General features: G+C 37.2%; 2 protein-coding genes across 4 annotated transcripts in view; both read left to right on the top strand.

The window, feature by feature from the left end:
* The first annotated feature begins 5,708 nt into the window (after window positions 1-5,708).
* Naxd (NAD(P)HX dehydratase) overlaps window positions 5,709-22,793 on the top strand; it is a 45,038-nt gene continuing 27,953 nt past the window's right edge. The window contains exon 1 of the mRNA XM_089091436.1: window positions 5,709-5,802. The gene's annotated coding sequence lies outside the window, so the exon portion shown is untranslated. The remainder of the gene's footprint in view (window positions 5,803-22,793) is intronic.
* Window positions 5,765-22,793, top strand: part of Miga (mitoguardin) — a 30,492-nt gene continuing 13,463 nt past the window's right edge. The window contains exon 1 of one of the 3 annotated variants that reach the window (XM_089091433.1): window positions 5,765-5,802. The gene's annotated coding sequence lies outside the window, so the exon portion shown is untranslated. Of the gene's footprint in view, window positions 5,803-21,571; window positions 21,672-21,752; window positions 21,767-22,793 lie in introns of those variants that run through there. The other 2 variants (XM_089091434.1, XM_089091435.1) reach the window with 2 other exon arrangements.

Genomic DNA, 22,793 nt, shown 5'->3' with positions numbered 1-22,793 from the left:
TAATGATAACCGAAAATCGGACTAACCAGTTTTTTTTTGGTATGGTAAGTGTTATTTGTTTTATTATTATTTTATGCACTAACTACTTTTTGATGCTCTCAACTCTAAACTTTTTAATCCAGCCCTATTACCGTCTGTATGCTTAGAACCAACGAATGTTATCAATAATTAGTCTACTTCTTCCTCTCTAAGACTCAGCAGGTTATTCGCCTAGTTATAACTGTTCTGGTTGTACTTGTTAGCTTCGAAGGCACTACCTTGAGCTAACTATCATCTATTAACTTCACTACATCTAGTGGCAATAGATAACGCTTCACAACCATGGGTGGCATAGATGTCACGTCACAAAAGAAGCAAAGTCCAAACTGTGGAATTTCAAGACATGTCAGCAGACCGACTCGGCGCAAAAGTCTCACATTGGCGCCAAAAATTAGCTAGTTCTTGTTTAGGCATAAGAACGAGCTAATTCTTCAAGCGGCGAAAAATCAACCAATTGCTGAATCGGTGAAAAAAAGAAATAAGTCCTAAACCACTATAAAAATTTGGCAAGTCCAAGCTGTGCTTTGTCCTCAACCACTGTCAACTTTTTAGCATAAATGTTCGCAGGTAGAATCTTGTTAAAACTAAAAACATAACATTATTTTCATTTTGTGTGACGGGGGCACAGAGTAGGTGGCCACTAAGTACCTCTCTATTCTTACCATCAAGTTTTTAAAGAAAAGGTAAGCATTTTGGACTTTCTTGGAAACAAAATTACGCAATTATTTTCCTTCTAAATTTTGGGAGGCAGCAAATAGGCCCATGAGTTTCCCAACCACCTGTTCCTCACATCACCAGCTGTGTAGTAGAAAAAACAGGTACTTTTCATTTTGCTTGAACCAGAAAAACATAACGATTGATTAAAATGTACGATCCTAAAGAGGAAAGAGACCAGTCGCCAACCCACCACTATCGATCCAAACCAGCAAGATTTTAGCATAAAGGTAGGAATTTTCAGACTGTAGTCAGATATGCCTTGGTTTCTTACACAGCCCCTTCCCCACTATTGCCAGTATCTTAGGGGAAAGTGAAGCATGATAACTAAAATGTTTGCTCCGTGAAATAAAAGCTTTGCTGAAATATTTAATTTCATGATCTAACCTGTTAGCATTTTTCTTGCAGCTACTGTCTAAATAAGCTTTACCCCATGTTGTAATTTTTATTGAAATTGACTGTGATCTTCAGGGAAAAGTAGAGAATAATAGATTGCATTTAACTTCCAAAATGGTGCTAAAGATGATTAAAAATAACGATTATGATCTAAAATTACATTATTTTTAAAGGTATGTTTCCCTAGCCAAAGTTTATTACTTTTGCAGGAAAACAAACCTACCTAGCCAAAGGAAAAATATTAGCCTAAGGTTGATACAACTGCGTTTTCTGTCAAATCAACTATTTTTGCGTTTCCCATCAAGTTCAACATTTGATTCTAAACAAAGTTCATCCTTCCGCGTGAACTTGTGATTTCCTACTTGACTCGTTTAATGAAAGTATGTTTTTGCTTTTGTGTTTCTCTCATTGAACAAGATGAAGCGCTAGAAGGTCACTACAAATTGTAAATAGGTGGTTCCTTCTGGTTTTGATTCGAACCGAAAGCCTTTACGGCCTTCAAAACGTGTAAGTGTTTGGTGCCTCCCGTTTTTAACTGACTTACTATGTTTGATTACAGCTTACCTTCCTCACAAGCAGTGGTGTAAATTCTTCAAAATCCTGGGGGAGTGTAGGGGGAGGGGGAGCTGGAGCCAATTTTCATAAGTCAATTGATAACTACAGTAAATAATGAAAAATGAGCCATATACTACCATAAAGGTAAAGATATACTAATGAAAACACACCTGTTTCTGTGGATGTTTGAATTATACAGGCTTATCTTAGTTTTGACAGGATTTTTGAAGAAACTAAATTTCGGCTGGTGGGGGGGGGCAAACTGGGGTCTGGGATGGTAAACCAATGTATGAGATGGGCTGAAATTTAGAAATTTAAGATGTACATTTTAAATTAGCGTTCTATTAAATTAGTGTTGATGCGGCAAAATTCCGATGATGCTAGTTTTATTCAAAGTTTGACAGGGTAAGGCAAATACTGATGCTTGGACTTGAATCAGAACATAAGTTATGCAGTTCTTCTTACACTAGGAGGTGGCGGACGGTCACAATCCATTTGGTGTTCTTAAGGATTAGAGGGTTAATAATTTTCAGCCAGGAAGGGTCCCATTGGCAGCCGTGTAACTTAAATCCCCTAATTGATTCAATGTTGGATGTGATGGTGTTCTTCCAGGATTTTGACTAGGAGTAGTTTGTACCTATGTGCCCAGAACCAAAGCATTTATAAGTCCTGCAAAAAGTATGACCAAACCAGGAGAAACAGTGGTGAAAATGATGGTTTCTATGTCAATCTTTTGTTAAATATGTTGTCTTACTATTCTATTCGGGACGTGGTCATGTATATTTAGTCTGAGTATGTGCTTTATGCACCTACAATCAAATAAATTCAGAGCCGGAGTTTCGAATATTTTTATTGGCCATGCTTTGCATCCTTATAGAAGGATGGGGCAAACAAGGGATTTAAACACTCAGCTTTCAGGCTTAATACGGGTCCCCCTCTTTTTACAGAACAGTCTACGTAGTTGTGAAAAGACAGCGGATGCTACTGATTTTATGGAGCCGATTTCATCTCTGCATCCACTACCAATGTCTTTGATTGAACATAGGCATTTAAATCTGTTGACAAGCTTAATCTTCCGGTGTCTCAGTAAAAGGGATGGGTAAGAATCATCGTTTGTCACCGTTTTTGTCTTGTCAATACAAGATATTCAATCCCATCGAGGCAGCTGCAACAAATACTCTCTGGTGCAGGTCTGATGTTTCAAGGGAAGAACTACCCGGTAGCGGAACATCTTCCACATGGTCCAAATCGGTGACTTTGAAATCCGAACTAACGAAATGTGAGTCAATTCCAGCGCAGGCTTGCAGAGATTTTTCAAAGTCCAGTCCGTTACAAAAATAAAATGTTCTAAGAGGATACAACCTTGTCTCACACTGAAATAAGTATCGAACCAAGACGACAGTTCCACGTTGACTTGGATGCGGGTCTGTATGTGTGGCATGCCTTATTCCATTTCGCAGCATTGCCTTCAATACAATTGCTTTCAATTACTCAATTCAGTAATTACTGCGTTTAAATTGCGTTGATAAGATTCAATATCTGTTGCCATTTGAATCCGATATCTCTAGCTGTAATGGAGGCTTGATTTGTGGCAGTCCTTTCTGAAGTACTCAAAGTTGGCTGACGCTCTTTTGCTGCTTAGTAGCTGCTTCTTCGATGCCAGTTTGATGATCCCATCAAAGATTCAGTTTTTGTATTTTCGTTTTCTTTTCCAAAGAATATTTTCCACTGCCTCTTCCATGTTTTCTTTGATTGACCTCCATTCGTCCTCGATATTGCTCGTTGACCCAGAACCAGGATGCATAACCAGGATGATGAACCAAATAGATAGTTTTAAGCAGAATTGCTCCAGGATTTGTTTGTCTTCGAGGTGCCCTACTTATTCCATTGAGGGAGAGGGAAAAACTCTTTACTGCTAGTTCGATGGCTAGGATAGACTTCACTAGTTTGTGACTGGACCCGTTTTGGATCCAGTAGCAACGCTTCTAAAGGCTATGTAATTCATACTAGACTTCACCCAATACCCAGATATTAGAATATACTGGAGTTGAGATCATGTTCTCCCATCTTCGCATATCCAGGAAATCCCATGCAAAGGTTTCTGCTTAAAACAGGGTATATAATATGATTTGGTTGTGTAGTTCAGTCACATCCACGAGTCTTCTCCCTCGTTCGCATCTATCATTGCATCTAAATTTATCTATAGCTCATTCATTGTCGGCTTGACAGCTACGACATAGGCATTGAAATCGCCTGCAATGATCAGAAGGTCATAAGTCGGTATGGATCCAACTAAATCTGTTAGAATATCAAAGAACTCGTCTATTATGAATTTTTCAGAGATTTTCATGGGAGCCTGTGTGAAAATAACGGTAATATTGAATAAGTGGCTCTTAAGACCAACCACGTCCAATCGCGAGGAAAAAAAATTGTTATTCAAGGAGGCTAATTTTGGCTTTGATATTCAGGAGGAGTTCTACACTGGCTTGACCCAAAACATCGTTTGGACCGAATTAAAGAAGTAGAAAGAGTCATGTTCATCTGGAGTAAAGACGAGTTCATTTTGCGTGGTTTTGTTTACTCTGGTTTCAAATAGGCAAAGAATGTCCAAGTAGTAGCGTTTGGATTCTAGACCAGTAAATGTTCTTGTTGTTCAACATTAAGTAAAAAGTCTAGCATCTTATCCTGATTGCCATCATTTAAATAGAGGATCAGCTCATTGACTTTTTGCTGGTGTTGGTGGAGCCTCTGCCGCATCGCTTGCACGGGATGCCATAGACGTGATATCTTTATAACCATTATATGTCATTTCCACACAATTCATGCGGATATGTTTAACCGTCTGGTTCCTAATCTGAGAAAGCTCCACGTATGAGTGTTAGCTGGCATCTGTCAAAGGATAGGTTGACAAAACAGCTGCCACCCTTCTTCCAAGGTGAGGCCACGCAGCTGGATTTCTTGTTGATAATAATAATAATACAATGCGAAACAAATGGGCCACAGGGCCTCTAAAAAAATCTTTTAAATTGAAAAATATTGTAGGCACTTTCACCGTAGTATTTGTCCAATTCCTGCTTGAATGAGTTTAATGAGTTGGCATTAACAACTTCGAAGGGGAGCTTGTTCCAGTGTGGTGTTACTCGGTTTTTGAACGCCCAACGTCACGGGACTAGAGACAAAGGGATCCCCGTTGGCTTGTGCACACCATGCTTGTCGTGTGCCAAGAGTCCACCAGTGGGTCTTTACCACCGGACGAGCGTGAAAGCAGGACTGACAACTTAATTTTATGTTTGTTTAATGTGTGTGTATTTTTATCATGTAATGTGTAATATTTTTGATGTTAACCATGCAGTGTCGCTGCTAAATAGTAACTTTTTTCGTTACCGCATGAATACAAAGGTGCAATTGAAGACTTAAGCCAGGTATACTCGACCTTATTTTTTTTTACTACTTGGTGTCTATTTTAAACTGGTATCTATCCATTCCAAAAACAAGTTTGCAGACCATTGGCTTTTTACAAAATAAATTCCGGGGATATCCCCTAGTAAGGTATGTCCATTTCCCTTGAAGGGTACCAAACCCCTCAGATATTGCCCCCCCCCCCTCCAATCAAAATACTGAAATTAGGCCCATCGTTAAACGTCAAATGAAAACACAGCTTATTAAAGTTTGAGTTGTAAAAATCTAGACAAGCGCGAAAACTTCAAAGAATATAAAAACCTTCTGCAAATGTACTATATGAATATGGTAGGTTTTTATTCCCAAAAAAAGGTTACAAGGTGAAGTACTGAAAGGTTTAGCCTCCATCTTTTTAATTTGCTTATGTACAATTTTGTGGCGCAAAATAAAATCATTGCATAAAATGAAATAATTATATTCCATTAAGGAATTTTGTAAACTAAGGGGAAATTCAACAAGGATGTAAAACAAGGATAAAACTCATGTTTAGTTTTTTATCTGACTTGAGAGGGTCGTTGAATTGGATTTGCTATTCAATGATTCTGGCGTGAGTGGCCTGGTGCAATACCATGTTTAAGTGAAGAAGTAGAAGAATTAAATATTGACTGGCTGAAAATATCTAAAGTGAAGTTAAGGAAGGTAAAGTTATTTATTAATAAGTATTACATTGGCTACTTAATGCTCATAATTAAGCTTAAACACTGGCACGAAAATGTGAGTTTCTGAAATAAACATAAGCTAATTTGCCAGTTAACCTAATGCTGTAGACCAAGAGGAAATTTTGAATTTTCCTAATTTTAGTTTGTATACTTTATAAAGCATGTTCTTTGGCTATTGGTAGACAACAGTCTGGGAGAGAAGTTCTTCTGAAGGTAACAATTAAGTAAAATAAAGAAGATTACTAGGCCATGGTATAAATTTACAACTGTGACTAATGATAAGGGGACATGTTCAGAAAACAATTCTTACTTTATAATATGTATAATGATCCTAGTTAACATATTATCCGAGGGGAGAACCTTTATCCTCAAATATTTCCTCTTTTCCTTTTTCCAGCTTAAAAGAAAAAATTACAATTTTTGCCATGCTTTCAAGAAAATGATTATATGTCTTGAAATTTCTGCTATATTTTTTTTTGATAATTTTTTGCAGTTCATATTATTGACTTACAAATCAAGTAAACATACCAGTTGATGCCTTTTTTATGCTCTTTACAAATTTAATAATCAGTTTTGTCAGAAATGAATTTTACCCCCACCCCTATAGCCTATATACCAATTCAGGGTATATACTTGCGCATTAAGGGGGTGGGGTAAAGTTTAAACTTACCTCTCGTTTACATCAGAAATAAAATTTAACCCCCCCCCCCCTAATCTGCAAATATATATCCTGAATTGGTATAGCCTATATAGGGGCAGGGGTAAAATTCATCTTCAACAAAAATGATTATTATATTAGGAAAGAGCATAAAAAAGGCATTGGGTGATATGTTTACTTTACTTGTAAGTCAATAATAGGAAATGCAAAAAAATTACCTTTTGTTATAGATGGCATTCATCCTGGTCATTAGTTCTTTTTTTTTTTTTTTTTTTTTTAAATATGGTTCTAAGACATTCATGAATATCATAGCAACAATATATTAAAAGAGCAAATACCCCCACCTCCCTAATGTCAAAATATAGGCATATACCCAGAATTGCATTCTGAATATATTTAGAGGTCATGGTAAAGTTTATTTGGTTATATTTACATTCAGAATGCAATTTTGGGTATATATTTGCACATTAGGGGGGTGGGGGTATATACTCTGTTAATATATAGGTTCTAAGATATTTGTGAATGTCTTACAACTGTATTTAATTTTTTTTAAAACAGAACTAACAATGACTGGTATGAATGCCATCTATAAAAAAATGTATAGCAGAAATATCAAAACATATAAAAACATTTTCTTGAAAGCATTGCAAAAATTTTAATTTTTTTCTTTTAAGTTGGAAGAAGAAAGAAAAAAAGGAAAGATTTGAGGATAAAGGTTCTCTCCTTGGATAATATGTTAACTAGGATCATTATACATATTTTGAAGTAAGAATTGTTTTCTTAACATGTCTCCTTATCATTAGTTGCAGTTGTAAATTTATACCATAAAAAAAACCTGGCCTAGGAAATGTCTACTTTAGCCTATAATTTGTAGTATTTTTCTATTAATGAGGTTTTGACTGTCATCTTCATTTTAAAATCTTGTATAAGTAATTTATTTATTGACCTGATGTCAATTCTCTTACAGTAAGACAATAGTAATGGTAAGATTTACTGAAAAAACATTAGAGGAACATGCTAAGTATTAATCTACTGTTTAGGCTATTGAGAAGGAAAAACGTTAAGAAAATAATTCTTACTTTATAATATGAAAAGAACCTTGTAGTTAGCACATTTTGAAGGAGCTTCCACTATAATTACCCACCAACCTCTCCTAATATGCAAAAATATAGTCAGTCAACTCAAGAAAAGGAAACACCAGAAATATATGATTTGGGCTATATATTTGCACATTAGTGGAGATTAGAGATAATTGCAAAATCATCATCTTATTTATGGGTGTCCATAAGCTGAATTCCAGGAGGGGGGGCCTTACCTGGTATAGTTGGCACTTTTCATACTATATAATAGAAATCTCAAAACAAAATATAAAAATAGGGCAGCATCATTCAGCCAGGAGAGGGCTGGCACCCCTCCTGCCCCCCTCGCCCTTATGGGCACCCATGATCCTAATGCTGACAAGTGTGACTTAAGTTAATTTAAGGTAATTCCAACTAGGCATCTTCTACAATACTAGCAATTTTAAATACACTGAGAGTAAACAGTAGAGCTGAATCAGAGACATAAACTAAGCTTGAGCTTTAACTTAGCAATGTCACTCAATCTTAGATGTGAGATCTTAAAGTTGGAAAATATGTCTAATTGACAGAAAACTCAAATAAAGAAGGAGAATTACATATAAATAGGTAACATACAAGGGTAATAGCAAAATTCTACTTTTGCTACTTTTGGCTATCTTGGAAAGGGGTTAGGTTGTGAAAATAAAACTTTCAGGGATGGATATACAGGCTAAAGTATGTTCTGGTTAGGTATTTTGAAGTACCCACCTCTACAACTTCTCCCTCTAGAGGGTTCTGATCTTTGATGAACTTTAAAAATGTCAACTTCGCAACTTTGCTCAATCCCAATTTATAAGGTTTAAAAGACATTACCTTAAATTACCTTAAATCACAGCTTGGAGTGAAATAAGGACTTTTAATCCTGTTGAATCACTCCTTATGATGACTGTTGTAGTTGGTTAAGTTCTGGTGCTTCCCAGTCAAACTTCCATGGTGTATCTTTCCACTCAGCATCCAGATGGCGTTTGAAAGCATCTGTTGATTCAGCAGCAACAGTTTCCTCCTTGAGGTTATTCCAGAGGTTCTCAATCCGATTCGAGAAAAAATTGCATCTTGCTCCAGTTGTAGCGTGATGTTTGCGGATTCGTCTAAGGTGTCCTCGTGTTTTGTGGGAGGTGTCGATCTCCAGGATCTCATTTTCTCGATTGGTTGAGAGGAGTTTGTGCGCCTGGATCATGTCTCCCCGTTTCCGTCTGTATACTAAGGAGGGAGGTTGAGTTCCTTCAGCCGTTCACTGTATGTCTTGTTTTCCATGCCGACAATCATCTTAGTGGCCCTTCGTTGGATTTGCTCAAGAACTGCCTTGTCCTTTTTGAATCGAGGGGTGGCCAGTATCATCCCCACCTCCAGTCTAGGTCTTACTAATCCTTTGTAGAGTTTGGTGAGTACGTGTTTACTCCTACTGGTGATGCTGTGTTTGATGATGCCTAGGGCTCTACTAGCTTTGGCTGAGATTTTCTGTGAGTGGGAGCTGAATTTCAACTGGGAGTCAACAATGATGCCAAGGTCACTCTCCTCCTGGACAGGCTCAATTGTGTGGTGACTTCCAGAATTTTGGGTCATGAGGTACTGAGGTTTGGGGTTTTTGTGTCCGAAGTGTATGACCTTGCATTTTTCTGCGTTGAATTCCAGCAGCCATCTTTTGACCCAGGAGCACATGTGGTTGAGATCAGTTTGGAGGGATTGGATGGAAGAAGAGGTGTTGGCAGGACCTATGAGTTTCAAATCATCCGCATATAGGGTGGTTTTGTTGCTGGTGATGAGGGGTAGCTCATTTATGTAGATGTTAAACAGGGTGGGGCCCAGGACGCTGCCCTGGGGAACCCCACTAGTGACTTTGATTTCGTCAGAAAGGACATGGCTGTTTGGTCCAGTTATCACTTTCACTTGCTGTGTTCTGTCCCTCAGAAAGTCCTCTGTCCAACTGACCACTTGTGGACTAACAGATAGAGTAAGTAGCCTGTGAATGAGGTATCGGTGACAAACCTTGTCAAATGCTTTGGCTAAGTCTAACAATATAATATCCACAGGTAATCCTCTCTCTAGTAGGTCAGTTACAAGACTATATGACTCAAGAAGGTTTTTGTCCACCGATCTCTTTGAGCGAAAACCATGCTGACTACTGCTGATAAGTGAGTTGGCCTCAAGATGGTTAATGATACGCTTGTTTATGATTCTCTCCATGACCTTGCATGCCAAACATGTAAGGCTGATAGGTCTGTAGTTTGCTGCAGAAGTTTTGCTACCCTTCTTGTGAATTGGGATGACTATTCCCTTTTTCCAGTCCCCAGGAAGCTTTCCTTGTGCCAGTAACAGATTGAATAGTTTTACCAGTGGGGCTGATATTGCAGGGCTTAATTCGTTCATCAGTTGTGGGCTGAGACCATCATGTCCCGTCGATTTATTGGGATTGAGGTCCTTAAGCTGGTTGGTTACTTCTTTGATTGTGACTGGTGAGTGTACCATCGGGAAGAGAGTGTGAGCCTGTTCTGCTGGTGGGGGGTTGATTGGGGGTCATCCATGGAGAACACTGAGGCAAACTGCTGATTAAGCAGGTTTGCTTTTTCAGAGGGGCAAGAGGATATAGAGGTGTTGCTTACCAGGTCTGGTACGGTGTGTCTGCCTGGCTTCTTATAGGAGATGTATTTCCAGAATAATTGTGGGTAGTTCTTGACGGTTTTGGCCAGTTGTTCTTTGGAGTGTTTGGTCAGTGTTCGGGGTTATTTTATGATGAGGTTCCTTGCAGTTTTGTAATGATTGTACATAGCTGTAGTCTTCTGTTTCGTTTACTTCTCACAAAATTTTTTCTTCATGTTGTAGAGTTTCTTGATTTTTGGGGTGAGGAAAGGTAGAGTTTTGGGTTTCTTTTTCCATGTTACGCTAGTGTGTTTGGCTTGGCTCTCTAGTAAGGTCTTTTTTAGAGTTAGCCATGAGGCTTCGACATCTTCTGATATAAGTGTTTCCAGGTTAGCATCGAACAGCTCTTTCACCATCATCTTGTAATTTGTAAAGGATTGCTTGGTATATTTTGATGGTTTGGAGTTGAGTTGAATAGATGAGAGAACTGGCATGTGGTCACTTGAGCCAATTGGACTGAGAGTGTGTGTGTTGTTCACCTTTTCTGGGTCATTCGTTATGACTAGGTCGAGTATGGAGGGATTTTGTCCTGGGCGCATTCTTGTGGGCATAGTTACTGTTTGGTATAGAAAGTTGTCAGAGAGGGCTTGTACTAATGGGTTTTGTTCAAGGCTTGACTTGGTCATACCTTGGCCATCTACCCAAGATACGTTTGGGAGGTTAAAGTCCCCTGTCATGAGCAAGGTTGCCTTTGGGTAATTGCATAGTATGAATTGCATCATTTCGGCAATTGCTCTTTCAGAGGACAGCTGGCAAGGGCTGCTGGGGCTCCTGTAAATTGAGCTTAGGACAAAAATTTCGTTAGGTAGGGACAGGGAGACCCATGTAGCTTCAACCCAAGGTAAGTAAGAATTTGGGACAGAAATTTCTTTTACCTGGAATTCCTTGGAAGCTAAAACAGCCACTCCTCTTCTGCAGTTTGGATCAGACAGATTGCTGAAGATGTTGTATCCAGAGGGGCAGATTGAGTCTTCTGTCATTTGAAATCTTGAGTTCTTGGGGCAAATTTCTGTCAGAGTTGCAATGTCTATCTGACTTAGTTGGAGCACTGTTGCCAGTTCCGGCATCTTGTTGGTAATAACATCAGTGTTTGCCGTCATAATGTTCACAAGTTTTTGGGTGTGTCTGGGCGAGTTTTTATTTTGCTCACTAATATTCTCGCTTTCGGTTGAAGTGGGTGAATTGCAGCTTAGGTACACAGAGCTGCTAATGAGGGACGAGGCAGAATGGCATGGGGACGTAACTGTTAATTCACTGTTTATACATTTACACAAACTTGCGTTTACATTGTTATTATCACTCACACATGAACTATTTACAAGGGGGACGAGACGGTTGGAGATAGTGGTTATTTTTGCATACTCGAGCATCTCTCCATCGGAATTGCTTGAGTTTGGCCGTTTTTTGTGATTTTGCCCTTTCTTATTACTAGGTCTGTTCCTCCGTTTGCCTGTCTTTTCCTCATTTCTTCCAACAAGGCTTTTCTAGCGTTGCGATCTTCTTTGGAGCTATCGCCATAGAATCGAATCGGGTCTTTACGCTGGTAGGACGCATCCAGGATATGCTTCTTGTCTGTGAAGCTGGCTACCGTGAACAGGACTGGTGGGTGTCGCAGTGGTTGTCCGGCCGTGGGGGCCGAGGCTGGTAGTCTTTTCACGTTGAAGACTTTGGTCGCTAGTTTGTAGTTGTCCTTGAAGTATTTAGCAAGGAAGTCTTCGTCACTTGCTTGGATCGGAATCCCGTATCCGACGACGTTAAGTTTGCGTCTCTGCCTGTCTTGCTCACTTCTGACTGTACGCCGTATATGTTCGTTAAGTGCATCTGGTGCATGCCCCGTCACTTGAGCAGTAAGTGCCGATTCAACAATTGCTTTTACCTTGACAATATTGCATTTTGTGGCAAGTTCATTGTGAATCTCTCTGAGACCCTTGTTGACTGTGGTCGTTATGCTAGCAATGTCCTCTCGCACCTCTGATTTGAAAGATTCGATGGCTTTGGTTAGAGTGTCGGCGTCGCGCACAGGCTTGTTCAAGATGCACCGGGGACAGCTCCATTCACATTTCATAGTACGATTCATTTTCTCTAGCAGGACGTACTGTTCATCACTTAATCCTAGGCACTCAATACAAAACCAGTTAGGACATTTGTCACAGTTGACGGCTTGCGAGTTCTCGTCCAGGCCTTTTGCACATCCCGGGCACTTATCTTGTCCTTTTACGGGGCTCTCACGGTGTCTCTTTTTTGGTGCCATTATTGCCTTGACAATCTTTGAGGTAGAAAGAATGTGGGAATTGCAATACTCAAATCACCTATTCCCAGCAGTTTAAGGAATAAAATCCCGCTGGTACCAATTCGGCCTCTTGTTTGTTTGCTATTGCTCCCTTCTGCACAAATTATCCACCAAAAAATTCGCGAGAACGGACGAGCCAACGTAATCAATGGTGGTTTTATGCCATTAATACATCAATGGTGATGTATTAATGCAAATACATCTTCTATATTTTGAAAACAAAACAGATATGGCTTAAAATTCTACTCAAATAACAGGAATCATATTTTCAGAACTAAAGCCAGAGAAAAAGAAACTGATAACTGAAAATTAAGGAAAAATGTTTTTTGTCAAAATTTCAAAAGGTATAGAACTGTCACATAGGCAAATTTCAGGATCCTCTAGAGTGAGAAGGAGTCGAGATAGGTACTTCAAAATAACTTCCCAGACATACTTTAGCCTGTAGACCCATCCCTGAAATTTTCATTTTCCTAGCCTAACCCCTTTCCAAGATAGCCAAAAGTAGCTAAAGTAGAATTTTACCAAGGGTAACTTTGTTTAATTTGAATGTTAATTTTTTTCCCTTGGACTGTAGTCAGTCAATCCTAACTTCCCAATCCCTACTATATAAATCATATTTTGAGACTAGCTTACCTCTTGTGTGTTGCTGCAACCTAAAAAAAGGAAATTTAAGGAAAACCTACCCTGTAGAAAATTCTCCCCCATGCCAAATCCTCATGCCTCCTTTATGCTATATTTCTGTAAATTACCTATTTAATTTTTTTTGCCATTAAATATGCAAAGAGTTGGAAAAGGATAGGTGAATTAAATTCATTTTAATGTGGGAAATCCCCCACCCCCTGCAGAAAATTCCCCTTTGGAAATATTGTATCTGTACCTCACTTATGTGCAACACTATGTTTTAGTGATGGACTTTCACTCCATCCCTGCAGGTATGGTTTGAGAAAATTTTCAACAAAAATCTGAATTTGGCCAAGAATCCACCTCAAATGCTAAGAACCACCCAAGACCTATAGTGTGTAAGAAATAATATAAAATAATGATTAGATATAAGGGCTTGGAAAGTCCTTCCTGGATAAATTTAGACTGTAAAAACTGAAATAAAATCCAAATTTGTTTTCAGTATGGTTTTATGCTTTTGTTTCTACATTAATTCTGCTTATTGAGATTTGGGTAAAATCATGGTTTAACTGCTTTTCAGTATAGCTAAAATGAAGGGAAAAATATTAAAAGCAGGTAAAAGCTGTAATAAGACAGTGAACTTTTAAAGGAAAAAAAAAAAAAAACTTATTGTGCAAATAATATTAAAAGTCTGAATATTTTGGCTTCACTTCCAGATGCCTTTACCACTGGGAAAAAACAAGAAGAAAGAAAAGCTAATCATCTTTGTTTAACCATTTGGTTTTAAACTTTATTTCTGTTTTTCTTTTTTATTAAGTTTATGTTTTTTCTTGTCTTTTTATGTTTGTGCTGATTTATTTTAGCTAGTTTTTTTCTTCTTATTTTCTCCCATTTTCCATTAGTAAATGAGCATTAATAATATTATTATTACTAGGCCTATTTAGAGTTTTTTGTTCAAGTTCACTGTCTTATTTGAGGTTTTACCAGTTTTCAGTATTTTTGTGTCATTTTAACTAGATGGAAAGGCAATATGGTCTAAGAAATTATTTGAGTTTCATTGTCTCAAAAAGGGCTATGTAACACAATGAATCTTCCACAAACAGGTCTGTTTCCAAAATTAGGGCCATAAAATGTGCTTTGAGTGCCTATACTCTCACCTTCCCTGCTGGTAAGACTTAAATGATTATATGATGACAGTTTTATACCTTAAACTATAAAATTGTCAATATTTATGTGGCTAAGTACAAATTTTCAAAATACAAGCTTAACCAAAAATAAAGATGGAAGGGTCTTTCCTCTTGCTATTTTAGTTAAGATCAGTACCATGATTCTAGAGCTTACTGTTCTAATACAACACAATTATTGTTTTTATTCCTAATTTTTTGGGGCAGATATGTATTTCAAGAATTAAAAGATTTGGAAATTCTGCTCCTTCAAGATAGCTCTTAAGAAATCTGATGCTTCTAAATTGTTTCTTCTTAACCAAAAGAACAGTACTGTAGTGCAAGACTATAAAAAAAAAAAAAAAATCTACTTTACAGCTAATTGTGGCTAAGGTCACTTAAAAAACAAGCATGTTATTAATCATCTGAAATATTTTTCAATTAAGCTGAATAACTGAAAGACCTATTTAAATAAACATTTTTATTTCAAAGATAGTTGCAAATATTTTGCAAGTTATGTTAAAGTGTCTCTATGCTTGAATACCTAGATATATTAAAACAAAGTTAAGGCATAACTGGTATGCAAAGAGCATCAATGCAAATGTTTATAATTTTTGTAGCAAAGATATGTATGGTTCAACTTTATTCATCTTATTTCAACTGTAAAAATTCTGTCTCCATGTTTAGTTACATAGATTCTGCAGAAAATTGAACATAAAAAGGATTTGTAGGAAAAGAAGAAATCGGTAAAGCTCTAGCCACAAATCAATAATCAGCACTTATTTACATGTGTACAGTAGTTTTTAGTAATATAGTTTTCCAAGAATCAGATAGATTCCTTAGAAAAAAAGTGACTTAGGAATGAATTTCAGAAGAAGGAGAATTAGTTGAAGCTTCAGCAACAGATTACAACAACAGCAACACTTTAAGAAATTTACAAATAAATTTCTTGTGAATTATTGTCTTGATTTATCAGTAGTTGTACTGAGCCAATCGTGCTCAAAATCCTCCTCAGGGCCATACTGTGGTGTATCTTTTGTGGATGGTGAAGTTTTCCCCACAGTAGAATGCAGACGGCCTGGTATCATAGTATTATCCTTTCCTGTTTAGCTTATAGCTTATTCCAATAGGCAATGCAAAGAACTCCCCCTAAAAAAAAGTCCCTCTGGATCCCACCCCAAATACTAATGAAATTGATCCATTTTTGCCCTGGTCAAGCTCTCTATCACAAAGCTCACATGAAAGCTCAAATTCTGAGAATAAGACAATGATCAGTGTTGGAGCTAATGTCACAATTGATGATAATGGGTTTCAAGAGGTCCTTTCTAGGAGCTCAAAAAAAGTAAAAAAACGTCCCCAATCAAAAGTATTTCCCCTACCCCAGTCCAAGATTCTCCTTCCCAAAACTTAGGAATTTACCTAAAAATTTCTCCTAATACCCCCTTCAAAATAACAACAATTACTACAATAAGGGTTGCAATTTTCAAAATGTTAAAATCAATGTTTTCTCTTAACATTCACTGTGATGGATCCTTGCTAATAGCTGTCCAAGATCAGAAATCAGCAGATCAAATATTAAATCTAAAATCCCTTCTGAACACCCCATTTAATTCATCTAAATGGAACCCAAAAGAATCCCCAACAATAATAGTAGTTTATAATGTTCCCCTAGAAATACTAATTCAGGAGTTAAAAGAAGGGCTCTCAGATAGGGCTGGTAACGCAATCCCTGTAGAAGATGTCACTCAACTGGGTAAACCAAACTCTAATGGATTAAAAACAAGTAGATCTTTTTTATTTACACTGAAGGAAAAAATTAATTTCCCAGAAAAGTTATTCCTATTTGGGCAAATCAAACTGCACAAGGAATACAAGACAAAGGCTATCCAGTGTCAGAAGTGTCTGAAACTGGGACACACAACAAATAAATGCAATGAAATTCTCCTAGCCTGTAGTAATTGTAAAGGCTCCCATCCTAAAGGGTTGACAACTTGCAACAACACTCAGCCTACATGTATCAATTGTAAAGGCCCACGTGAATCTACCAATAAATCATAATGCCCTGCATATTAGAAAAGAACACTAACACTTAAAATAGCAATAGAGAAGGCCATTCCATACCCTTTTGCAGCTATGGAACCAAATGCTGTCCAACAACACCAAATAAAACCTATAATGAAATCAAATAAAACTTGAGTACCCCTTACAAATACCCCTTACAAGACAAGCACCCCTTACAAAACACCATCCTTTAAGCCCCCTAGCTCACATCTCTATCAGAATGAACCACCAAGTCAACAAGCCTCCTTGTCTAGTGAGATGAGGTTGGCCTGGCACCCTCTCCCAAGAAGAAACAAACCAGAAACACTACCAAGAATCAATCCCTTAACTGACAAACAGGATGCACAACTAAACATGCAATCCCCAAATATATGCTTATTCATTCTAAACTGTAATGCAGTTCAGGCCATGAATATACATCAACTACAGAAAACAAAAATCATTGCAGAATTGGCAAAAATCTATATCCCTAATCATATGCTCATTCAAGCGAAAAAAGATCTTGCTCTATTATTAAAAAAGCTGAACATTGATACACAGTCAAATAAAAATTAAGTCAACAACACAACACATATCAATACTCCAGTGGAATATAAGATCACTTACAGAAAATAAGCTAAATGAACTAATATCTTTTATGAATATAATTCCATCAATATTGCTTGCCTCCAGGAAACTCATTTAACCCAAAATCAACAAATTGAGTCTCTGGGATATACTATCCTGAGAAAGGATAGATCATCAGAGAGAAAAGGAGGTGGAGTAGCTTTAATAGTTAAAAATAATATAAAATCCCATGGCATCAAATTTGCAGATTTTGTGAATGATGTTGATGCAATTGGTATCAGTGTTTGGCTGAATAATACAAAAACTTACATATTAAGCTTTTTTAACCCTATTGGCCAAACTACAGATGCCATGGATTTCTTCAGCTATATAAATAATTCTAATATGTTGAAAAATATCATTATTTGTGGAGACTTTAATACCCACAGCCTTTTGTGGGGGAATAAACCAGAAAACAAAGCTGGTAAGTTCACTGAGTGTATGACTTCAAATAATACTGAATTAGCTGTTGCTACCCTTCCAAACCTGAATACATATTTTAACCCCAAAAGGGGCAGTTTCTCTACAATTGACCTACAAATTGTGTCTTTAAATATTTTGAATAAAATTTATATAAATAAGATTGATAGTCTATGTGCTGACCACTTTGCCGTAGTTTGCTCCCTAAACGAACCTGCTGAAACCCTATCATATACCTCCAAGTATATCAACACTAAAGCAAATTGGCCTATGTTCCAAAATAAGCTAAATGATGAAATTACAAGTTTCACCAAAAATTCATGCATTTCAAACACAACAGCTGGACACACATGCTAAAGCTTTGGCCTCTTTATTAATAAATAAAGCTAATCATGCTATCCCCAGGACAACACCCAGGAAAACCTTCCCTAAACACATTCCCAAAGCATGGTGGACAAATGAGTGCCAAAATAAATGGAGAACAAAAAGGCAGCTAGGAGAACATTCTTAATTTATAATAAATGCTAAATATAACTACTGGAATAATTTTTCAAATAGTCTCTCCAAAGAAACACATGAGTCAATTATACATAAAGTCATAAGCCACATCTGTGGGAAAAAGACTTCCCCCAATCCACTCCTGTATGAGCTTATACATAATAATACCCATTATGACAATGACAATGAAAATGCTAAGCTATTTGCCACTCTTTTTGTTAATAAGCTAACATTAAATAATTGTAGCAAAATGTCCCCAATTCCTATGAACCCAAGTTACCAACCTCGCCCAGGATCCGAGTATATAACCAGCCCATTAAAAAGGCAGTTAGGAGAGCATTCCTAAAAAAACCATCACCTACTACATATATAAAAAAAATACAAACAGAATGTATTCTGAAAAGGGCAATAATAAATGCTAAATATAACTACTGGAATAATTTTGCAAATAATATCTCCAGAGAAACACATGAGCCAATTATACACAAAGTCATAAGCCACATCTGTGGGGAAAAGACTTCCCCCAACCCACTTCTGTATGAGCTTATACATAATAATACCCATTATGACAATGATAATGAAAAAGCTAAGCTATTTGCCACTCTTTTTGTTAATAAGCTAACATCAAATAATTGCAGCAAAATGTCCCCTATTCCTATGAACCCAAGTTACCAACCACGCCCAGGATCCGCGTATATAACTAGCCCATTTTCAATCCAGGAAATGAATAATGCAATACATCATATTAGGACCAAGACTAGTGGCAGCTATGACAATATACACCCTACATGGATAAAGAATCTTACCCCTTCATACAAACAGGAACTTCTAAATTGTTATAATCATGCTTGGGCATCTTCTATGTTCCCCAATATATGGAAATGTTCGTCGCTCCTACCAATCCTAAAGAAAAATAAACCCAAAAATAACCATGAGTCTTATAGGCCTATAATGATTACTCCTGTGATGGGGAAAATAATAGAGAAAATGATCTATCATCGACTCCTCTGATTTGTTGAAAAAAATAATATGATACCTCACACTCAAACTGGATTCAGGAAACGCCACTCCTCAACAGATGCTTTCATTTTGTTAACAGATGCAATAAATGAATCATTCTCAAAAAAAATGTCCTAGTTGCAGCTTTCCTAGATTTTGAAGGGGCATATGACAATGTGAACCACCAAATCCTTTTAAACAAACTTGCGAACCTTGGACTACCTCCCAAGCTAGTATCTTTCATAAAATCTTTCATAGAATTGCGAAGTTTCATTGTTTGTGTAGGTTCAGCCTCTTCACCCCAAAAGACAATAACCAAAGGCCGTCCTCAGGGAGCAGTCCTCAGCTGCCTCCTCTTCGCCCTATATCTCTGCAACATGAACCTCCCCCACACGAATCTACAATATGCTGATGATCTGGTGCTATGGTTATCTGGCAACACCTTTGAGATAGCACAGTCAAAGCTGCAAAAGTCAATTTTCCAATTTGAAAAATTCTCTCAACATTAAGGTTTACCCATTGCACCTACCAAGTCAAAAATAATCCAATTTCACTGAAAGCGAAATCATGCTAATGCAAGATTAACTTTAAATGGAACAACTATTCCAGAAGATAATCATATTAATTACCTAGGTCTCATGCTTGACCAAAAACTTAATTTCCACCTCCACATTTCAAACACAATAAAAATATGCTATAGAAAAACAAATATACTAAAATGACTTCTTTCCACACCACGGGGCTGTAAGGAGAAAACCTTAATCCGGTTTTATAAATCACATATAAGACCCCACATTGACTATGGGCTCATCGTCTATGGTGCATGTGCAAAGACCCAGATGCAAAAAATTGAAACAATACAAAATGATATAATACGTCTCATATTTGGTCTTAGGAAACCCACAAGCACCAAGTTTCTGCTTATCGAGAGTGGATTAACAACAATAAGGGAGAGACGTAGCTTTCTCTTGACAAAACATCTTACAAAAATTGAATCAAATAGCTCACACACCATACATAATTGGCTAAGAAATCCAGCCATGTATAGAGGCATTGCAGATGAGTATGGCAATAAGAAGTTCCTTGTACTTGCAAAGTCTATTACACCTATTTTCCCCCAATCCCCTCCCATTGAATTGATCAATCCCCATAATAAATACTGATTTCTCTAAGTGGAATAAAGATTTAACCCCAATTGCTTTTGTCCAGAAAAAATTTGCTGAAACTAATACATTTACTTATAAAAAACACTTTCGAATATTTGTTGATGGGTCAAAAATGAATGAGAAGGTAGCAAGTGGTGCTTTCCTTCCTCACCTGAAAATTGCAATGGGTGAGAGATTGTATAAGAATGTATACATAATGTCTGGTGAGTTAAATGCCATAATCATTGCATTAGAACACCTTATGGAAAACCAACCTTTGATTGCTAATTCAAATAATATTAAAGTTTATTCCGACTCTTTATTAAGCCTTGAGTTGCTGTCTTCAGCTCCTCAGTATAAGTTGGACATAGACACTTATCATTGTCTTTTGTATTATAGATAATCTTGCTTCAAGTGGCATTAGATCTCATCTCCAGTATATTCCTAGCCACTCTGGTACAAGTGGTAATCATCAGGTTGATGAAATAGTAAAAAATGCTAAAAATATTGACCAGCTAAGTGGGAGACCAATCCCCATTAGAGATATTTACCGATGGAGACTATCAGATACTACATTTAATAAAAATAATCCTAGCCTTTTCCCCTTTCCGAGTGAGTATTTTTCTAAAATGTATCATAGAATTCGTTCTGGAACAAATGGACTAAACTTTCTTGCATTCTCGTACCAGTTTCCTAATTCAAGTGGTTCAGTTTCCCTGTCCCCTCTTTGCAGGTATTGTAATATGAATATTGAAACAATTGACCACTGCCTATTTGAATGTAATATGCTGACGTCTGCACAACATACCTTGCTTTGTAAACTGTTAAAATACTTCAAACATCACAAAATCTCACTATCAGCCAAGAGCCTAGCTAACCATACCTGCACACAGAGCATAGAAATCGAAATCTATCATCTTATATTTGAACTCCTTGAGTCGAAAGATCTACTGAAAGATATCTGAAAATATCTAATAAATAAGAGGCAATCAATCCAGTACCTCTGTAGCCCACAGAGTGAAGCAAAAGGAAAAGGGCTAAATAATATTACTGAAAAACCCGCCTGCTGTGAAATAGAAGAAGAAGAAAATTTGAGGTTGTAGATTAGTTTTGTTACATGGTGTTATCACATTTATATTTTCCCTAGAACTAGCTAAAAATTGTTATAGAAACCTTGTTTTTTCACAACCTGGATTTTTTCAGCAACTATCTAGGCTTATTTTAAGTTCATCAGTGCTGGCCCCCATCTAGGTACATAGCATCAACAATAAAAAGTGGTATTCATGAAGATAGCCTGAACAACTTGACATCAAAATTTGTTGAAAGGATTGTGGAAAAAAGTATTAATGCAAGTTTAAAGGACAAAAGCAGAAACCAAATTAATGGAAAAGAGGGGGCAGATATAATATGTGAGTTTCTCTGGAGGAAAAATTAAGAACTAATTAATATTAGCCTAAAAAAGTAATTACCTTAAATTGCGGCTCTAAGGATTTCTCCTTGTAGAGCTCCGGAATGATGACTAGTTGTATTCAAGGATCACTGGTGACCAGGTGCTGCTCCATCTTTGGTAATAAATGACATTTAAAAAATAGTATCTCTATTTAGATTTGTTATACAAGGCAACTTATATAAGGTAAAACCAAATTTTTCAATAGTGTTAATTTGTTTCAGATATATTGACTAAATATGTAGTGCCTTTCCCTTCTTTATGAAGCTTCGAAGCTCAAGGTTAGTGTCAGATGATCTGTGTTCTTTCTGATTTTAATGTATATTGTTTCCTACACAAATACAATATTAGTACCCTTTGCAAGTCTCTGGTAATATTTTGCACAATCCAGTCAGGGCAGTATAAGCCTGACCTTGAATTCAATGTTGACACTCAACCTGCAGATCACCTTGCATATTACATCTTCCAAGCAGATCTTCCTTTTGTCCCATGTGTTCACTCTAATTGAATACCACACATGTTGAATTTCAGCTTTTTGCACATTCATTGCCATGTAAAAGCTTTTTTCGATTACCTGCTCTTAGATAGTTTAAACAGGCCTCTCTAGGGACATATATAGGGAAAGAGCCTTGTGGCATGGACGCCCCCCCCCCCCGCTCCTATGTTGTCCAGAATTTCTGAGCAGCTCTTGCTCAAATTGTTAAATACAGTCTAATTTTTGTTATTGTGCAAGGAAAAAAAACCTTCCCCCTAAAAAAAAACCCTTAAACGATTGTTTTGCCTGTTATTTCAAGCAAATTTATGGTCCTATGTCAATTTTAAATTCTTGGTCAACCTTCTTAAGACCATAGGTGGGTGTTCCTTGTTTGCCTCTTTTTTAAATTCTTGATCAGCATGCCTAAGATTCTAGGCAGGCATGCCTTTCCAAAAACTAACCTGACAAGTATGTGTGCAATAAGAGAGTCATTCATACTCCTGCCATTTACCCGTGCCCTAGCTATTTAAACATTTGCCTCTCAATTACTTGGACTATCTGTCTTGGCTTTTCTTTGTCTACAATTACCCAGCCCAGTCTTGATGCAACCTATTGCCCAAAATACTTGATAACTTCAATTCAAAATCAACGGACTCGGTCGAGGCCTTCGGCCTGGACCACGTGTATGTGCTCGTGTATGTGCCAGACCATCCATGGCGTTTTGCATGCTGTACTCTTCTGGAAGACCTTGATCAAAGCTGTCCATTTCAATATTTGGATCCTATTTCTCCATTTTGCAAAATATTTAGGATACTTTGTTTGCCCCCCCCCCT

This window comes from Artemia sp. Qi Xiang Cuo, chromosome 7, assembly GCF_049724085.1.
Source record: "Artemia sp. Qi Xiang Cuo chromosome 7, ASM4972408v1, whole genome shotgun sequence".
Lineage (NCBI taxonomy): Eukaryota > Metazoa > Arthropoda > Branchiopoda > Anostraca > Artemiidae > Artemia > Artemia sp. Qi Xiang Cuo.
The sequence above is the reverse complement of the archived record's forward strand: the minus strand, read 5'-3'. Positions and strand labels throughout refer to the sequence as shown.